At 39.4% G+C, this 6056-nt stretch overlaps 1 non-coding gene across 1 annotated transcript; it reads right to left on the bottom strand.

Annotated features, from left to right (window-relative positions):
* Positions 1–291: 291 nt before the first annotated feature.
* On the bottom strand, positions 292–363 carry Trnam-cau (transfer RNA methionine (anticodon CAU)). Its single transcript has one exon. It is a non-coding gene; the product is annotated as a tRNA-Met (tRNA).
* Positions 364–6056: the final 5693 nt, after the last annotated feature.

The following is a 6056-nucleotide window of genomic DNA, read 5'->3' as shown; positions in this document are numbered from 1 at the left end:
GGCACAAAACCAGACGTCATAATCCATAATTACATTAGGATTGAATGCACATCAAAAACGTTTCAACACTACATGTGACGTATTTTTAATATTACTCCAAGTACCGCAGCTTGACAACTAAGAACACCTGTTACGATGTTGTCAAAGGTACACATGCATCCAAACATTGCAGAACTGTCGACAGCAAATATAAAAGTCGCAATAAATACGCACTTCATTCCACACTCTATGCTTAATAATCAAGATCGATTCAAATAAATAGAAAAAAATAAAATAAAAAAAAAAATATATTAGCAGAGCGTGGTTTCGATCCACGGACCTCTGGGTTATGGGCCCAGCACGCTTCCACTGCGCCACTCTGCTGTCTGCAGAGACGCCGCCTTGTCTTGACATAAGATCAAGCACTTCGTGAGTTGTGTTTGCGTCCGTTTCGCACGCCTAAATCGAGTATATTGCTGGCGTGCCAGAGTTAGTTGTGTATGGTATATCAGGTAATCACTTAAGGGCATACAAACAGACGTAATAAAATATTTTATATAGTACATTAAAGTAATATATGAAATAAGCACAATTTACATGAAATATTGAAAAATGAGGAATGTATTAATTGCTGGCCTGCCAGACTTAATGAATGTCTTATATCGTAGGTCATCAGCACCTGAATGATACGTGTAGACGCACGGAGACCAAACTTTGACATTTTTTTACAGGAGAATAATCCACAAAAGTACAAATTCCACAAATATTTTGAAATTATAATATCAATGTCGGGCCAGCAGAATTCCATTACGGAGGACAATTTATAAATACCAGCATGTGTCTTTATGTCCGCTGTATATTTCGCCAAAATGGATAAGTAGCGATACTAAGCATCAAAGAGAGAATTTCTGCAAATATAATCGACTTTCATTTTGAGGCACACCTTATCGGACATATAAGAATACCAACATATTCCTCATGTATATGCATCTTAGATTAAGTAAATAAATAGTAACACATCACATTATTTTAAAGACTGTATGGAACCAAGGAGCAAAGACAGGAAACGTCACGTGGACTATTTTCGTTGTCATTCACCAAGTGAAAAATAAACAAATACAGATCGCTCAGTAAAAGAAACAGAGCGCCAATTTCAGTAGCATTCAATACTATATACAAAACAAATACATAGAAAGTACTAAATCTTTTTAAAATCTATCAAGCCATGTAAAATGCAAGGTAGAGCATAAACAAACGGTGCTTGCGATAAGAAATGTAGGGACTAATACTGGGCACATTATGTACTTCATGACTAAGTATATTGTGTTCATCATAAAATAAAATGAACTAAACACCTGAGGGGCCATAATATCGAGTCAAGATGACACTAAAAACGAAAATGAATGTTTATGAAACAGAAGGATCGGAACAAAGAGTATGAGGCAGCATAAAAGTAAAGATATCATCTAAATATTAAGTACGCAAAAATTAACATCATACTTTTTAAAGAGATAGTCTGCGAAAATAGGAATCAACGTTCATTGCAACATGCATTATTGAACACATGGAGATGTTAACACATTCTACTCAGAATCATGACTATCAAAAATTATTTCACCTGGCATGTAAATGTATGATATAGGCGAAATACCCTCTGAATTCAACGCGAATGTAGCAATTTCAATTCGAAATAAGGCAGTTGTTTGTAGTTATTAATAAACCACAACCATCCGTTTAATGAGTCATGTTCGCAAATACTGACACGAATTATTAAGGGAAGAATTAAAAGACTTTTGTAAACCAAGTTTGGGTTCCGAAGAAATGTAGAAACACACCAGCAAATAGTAATCCCACGACTTATCTTAAAAGATAGAGACTGCTGAAAGGCAACCACATTCCTGTAGCGCTTGTAGACTTACAGAAAGTTTTTCACAATTCTGACAGGAACAGATATTACGAAATTACGAATGTACCCAGGATAAAGTAAAGAGCGTTATCTATTATCTACAACTTGCGTAGAAAGCGGTATGCGATTAAGTGTCGAAGGTCATGAAAGGGAGAAGTGTTTCAGAAGAATGCGGAGCGAGTTGTAGCGTACCGTCAATGTTATTCATTCTGTACATGGAGTAAAGAAAAACCAAGGAGAGATTTGGACAGGAAATTAAAGTTCAGGGAGAAGAAGTAAAATCTTTGAGTTTTCTCAGTGAGGCTGTAATCTGTTACAGACAGCTAAGGAGTTCGAAGTTTAGTTGAACGAAGTGGATAGTGTCCTCAAAAGAGGTTATAAGTTGAACACCGACAAAAGTAAAACGGGGGTAATGGAATGCAGTCGAATTAAATTAGGCAATGCTGTGTGAATTAGATAAGGAAGCTGAAGAATTTTGCTATTTGGGTTGCAAATAAACTGCTGCGGCAAAAGTAGGGAGAATATAACATCCAGATTGGGAATTGCAGAAAAATTATTTCTGAAAAAGTAAAATTTGTCAGCGTAGAGTGTGCATGCCAGTGACAGGACGTTTTTACTGAAGGTACATGTCTGGAATGTAGGCTAGATGTTAATGTGATAGTGTAAGATACGTGACCGATAAATAGCTGTTGAATTATGATGCTATGGAACAAAATAGAAAATTAGTTGAGTAGAACATTTTGACACAATCTGACTAAAATACTGAATCAGTTGATATGACACATCATGGGGCATCAAGGAATCCTGAATTTGGTTGTAAAGGGATGTATGTGGGAGGAGACCTGGTGGGGTGGGGGTAGGGAAGGGGGGGAGAAAGGGGGGGGCAGTAAAAATTATAGAGGAGGAGCTTGCATGACTGGAGTAAACATGTTCAAATGGGTGTTGTGGGTTGTGGTAGTTATGAAGACTAAGACGGAGATCTGCATCAAACCAGTCATCAGACTAAAGAGAAAAGTAGTACTATTTCTGCTACTACTACTACAACATACACTGTGCAACACAATTTAATCGTAACTTTTTAGAAACCTCGTAATTGTCTCTCATTACGACACTAAAGGCATCTTTGAGCCAAATTCGAACTTCTGTGTCTTCATCTGTAATGGATCTATGCGCCGTCGCCCTCGGGCTTCTGTGGCGCTTCAAACAGCAAGGTATCTGCCCATGCGAAAAAAAAAAGACCACATCTCAGAAGTTCATGTGACGTAGTTGAGTGGTTAGCGTGACGGATTGCCGTCCTACGGGCCCGGGTTCGATTCCCGGGTGGATCGGGGATTTTCTCCGCTCAGGGACTGGGTGTTGTGCTGTCTTCATCATCATTTCATCCCCACACGGCACGGGTCGCCCAATGTGGCGTCGAATGTAGTAAGACCTGCACCAAGGCGGCCGGACCTGCCCCGCAAGGGGCCTCCCGGCCAATGACGCCAAACGCTCATTTCCATTTCCATGTGACGTATAAGGTAGGTTAATTTCACCATAAATCTACCCAACGCCGCCGTGGACATTGGAGATCGTCCTCCCCCCCCCACCCACTTCCTTTCCCTTTTCTCTACATCTCATATACGTGATTGCTCTGCTATTCACAATAAAGTTCCTGGCAGAGGGTTCAATGAACCACCTTCAAGCTGTCTCTCTACCGTTCCAATCTAGAACGACGCGCAGGAAAAACGAGATCTTAAATTTTTCTGTACGAGCCGTGATTTCTCTTATTTTATCGCGATGATCATTCCTCCCTTTGTAGGTGGGTGACAACAGAATGTTTTCGCAATCGGAGGAGAAAACTGGTGATTGAAATTTCAAGAGAAGATCCCGTCGCAACGAAAAACGCCTTTGTTTTACTGATTGCCACTCCAATTCACGTATCATGTCTGTAGAACTATCTCCCCCATTTCGCGATAATACAAAACGAGCCGCCCTTCTTTGTACTTTTTCAATGTCATCCGTCAGTCTCACCTGATGCAGATCCCACACTACACAGCAATACTCCAGACTAAGGTGGACAAGCGTGGTGTAAGCATTCTCTTTAGTAGACCTGTTTCACCATTTTTCTGCCAATGAAGCGCAGTCTTTGATTTGCTCTACCCACAATATTATCTATGTGATCGTTCCAGTTTAGGTTATCTGTAATTGTATTTCTTAAGTATTTGGTTGAATTTACAACATTCAGATTTGTGTGACTTACCGCGTAATCGAAATTTAGTGGATTTCTTTTAGTACTCATGTGAATAACTTCATACTTTTCTCTATTCAGGTTCAATTATCACTTTTCACACCATACAGATATCTTATTTAAATCATTTTGCAATTTCCTTTTGGTCATCTGACGACTTTACAAGACAGTAAATGACAGCATCATCTGCAAACAATCTAAGACGGCTACTAAGATTGTCTCCTATGTCGTTAATATAGATCATGAGCAATAGAGGGCCCTATAACACTTCCTTGGGGAACGCCGGATATTACTTCTGTTTTACTCGATGACTTTCCGTCTATTACTACGAACTGTGACCTTTCTGAGAGGAAATCACGAATCCAGTCGCACAACTGGGCACGCAGTTTCGTTACAAGACGTTTGTGAGGAACGGTGTCGAAAGCCTTCTGGAAATCTAAAAATATGGAATCAATTTGACATCTCCTGTCGATAGCATTCGTTCCTTCATGAGTATAAAGAGCTAGTTGTGTTTCGCAAGAACGATATTTTCTGAATCCGTGCTGACTATGTGTTAAAAAATCGTTTTCTTCGAGGTACTTCAAAATGTTCGAATACAGTATATGTTCCAAACCCCTATTGCAAATCGACGGTAGTGATATGGGCCTGTAATTCGACGGATTACTCCTACTTCCCTTTTTTGCTATTGGTGTGACTTGATCATTTTTCCAGTCTTTAGGTATGTATTTTTCAGGGAGCGAGCGGTAGTATATAATTGCTAAATATGGAGCTATTGTATCAGCATGCTCTGAGAGGAACCTGACTGGTATACAGTCTGGACCAGAAGCCTTGCCTTTATTAAGTGATTTAAGCTGCTTCGTTACTCCGAGGATATCTATGTTTCTCATCTTGGCAGTTGTTCTTGATTGGAATTCAGGAATATTTACTCTTTCTTTTTTGTTGAAGGAGTTTCGGAAAACTGTGTTTAATAACTCTGCTTTAGTAGCACTGTCATCAGTGACTTCACCGTTGTTATCGCGCCGTGAAGGTATTGATTGCGTCTTGCTACGGGTGTGATTTATGTATGACCAGAATCTCTTTGGGTTTTCTGCCAGATTTCGTGACAGAGTTTCGTTATGGAAATTATTAAAAGCATCTCGCATTGAAGTACGCGCTATGTTTCTAACTTCTGTAAAACTTTGCCAACCTTGTGGATTTAGCTTCCTTTTATATTTGGCATGCTTTTTTCACTGCTTCTGCATTAGCGATCTGACCAGTATTGTGTAGCATAGGGGATCAGTACCATCACTTACTAATTTATGTGGTATATATCTCTCAATTGCTGTCGATACTATCTCTCTGAAATCATTCCGCAACTTTTCTACGCTTACATGACCAGATCGGAAGGAGTGAAGACTGTCTCTTAAAACGGCGTTAAGAGCATTTTTATCAGCTTTTTTAAATAGATATACTTTGCGTTTCTTTTTGGTGGTTGTTGCTGTTATGGCATTCAGCCTAGCAGCAACTACTTTCTGATCGCTAATCCCTGTATTCGTCACGATACACACTGTTTTTGCCCAGGATTATTTGTTGCTAAGAGGTCAAGTATGCTTTCGCAAACATTTACGCTTCGAGTGGGCTCATGAACTAATTGTTCAAAATAATTTTCTGAGAAAGCATTCAGTACAATTTCGGATGACGTTTTATGCCTGCCGCCGGCTTTAAACGTATAATTTTTCCAGCGTATCGAGGGTAGATTGAAGTCACCACCGACTATAACTGTATGAGTGGTGTACCAATTGTAAATGAGACTCAAGTTTTCTTTGAACTGTTCAGCAGCTATATCTTCTGAGTCGGGCGTCGGTAAAACGACCCAATTAATAGTTTAGTCCGATTGTCAAGTAGAAACTCCCAAAAGGCAAACTACTTCTAACAGCAATAAATACTCCTCCACCAACTGCATTT

The sequence above is a fragment of the Schistocerca nitens genome, chromosome 9 (genome assembly GCF_023898315.1).
Source record: "Schistocerca nitens isolate TAMUIC-IGC-003100 chromosome 9, iqSchNite1.1, whole genome shotgun sequence".
Classification (NCBI taxonomy): domain Eukaryota; kingdom Metazoa; phylum Arthropoda; class Insecta; order Orthoptera; family Acrididae; genus Schistocerca; species Schistocerca nitens.
Note: the sequence above shows the minus strand (reverse complement) of the source record. Positions and strands in the feature narration are given on the sequence as shown.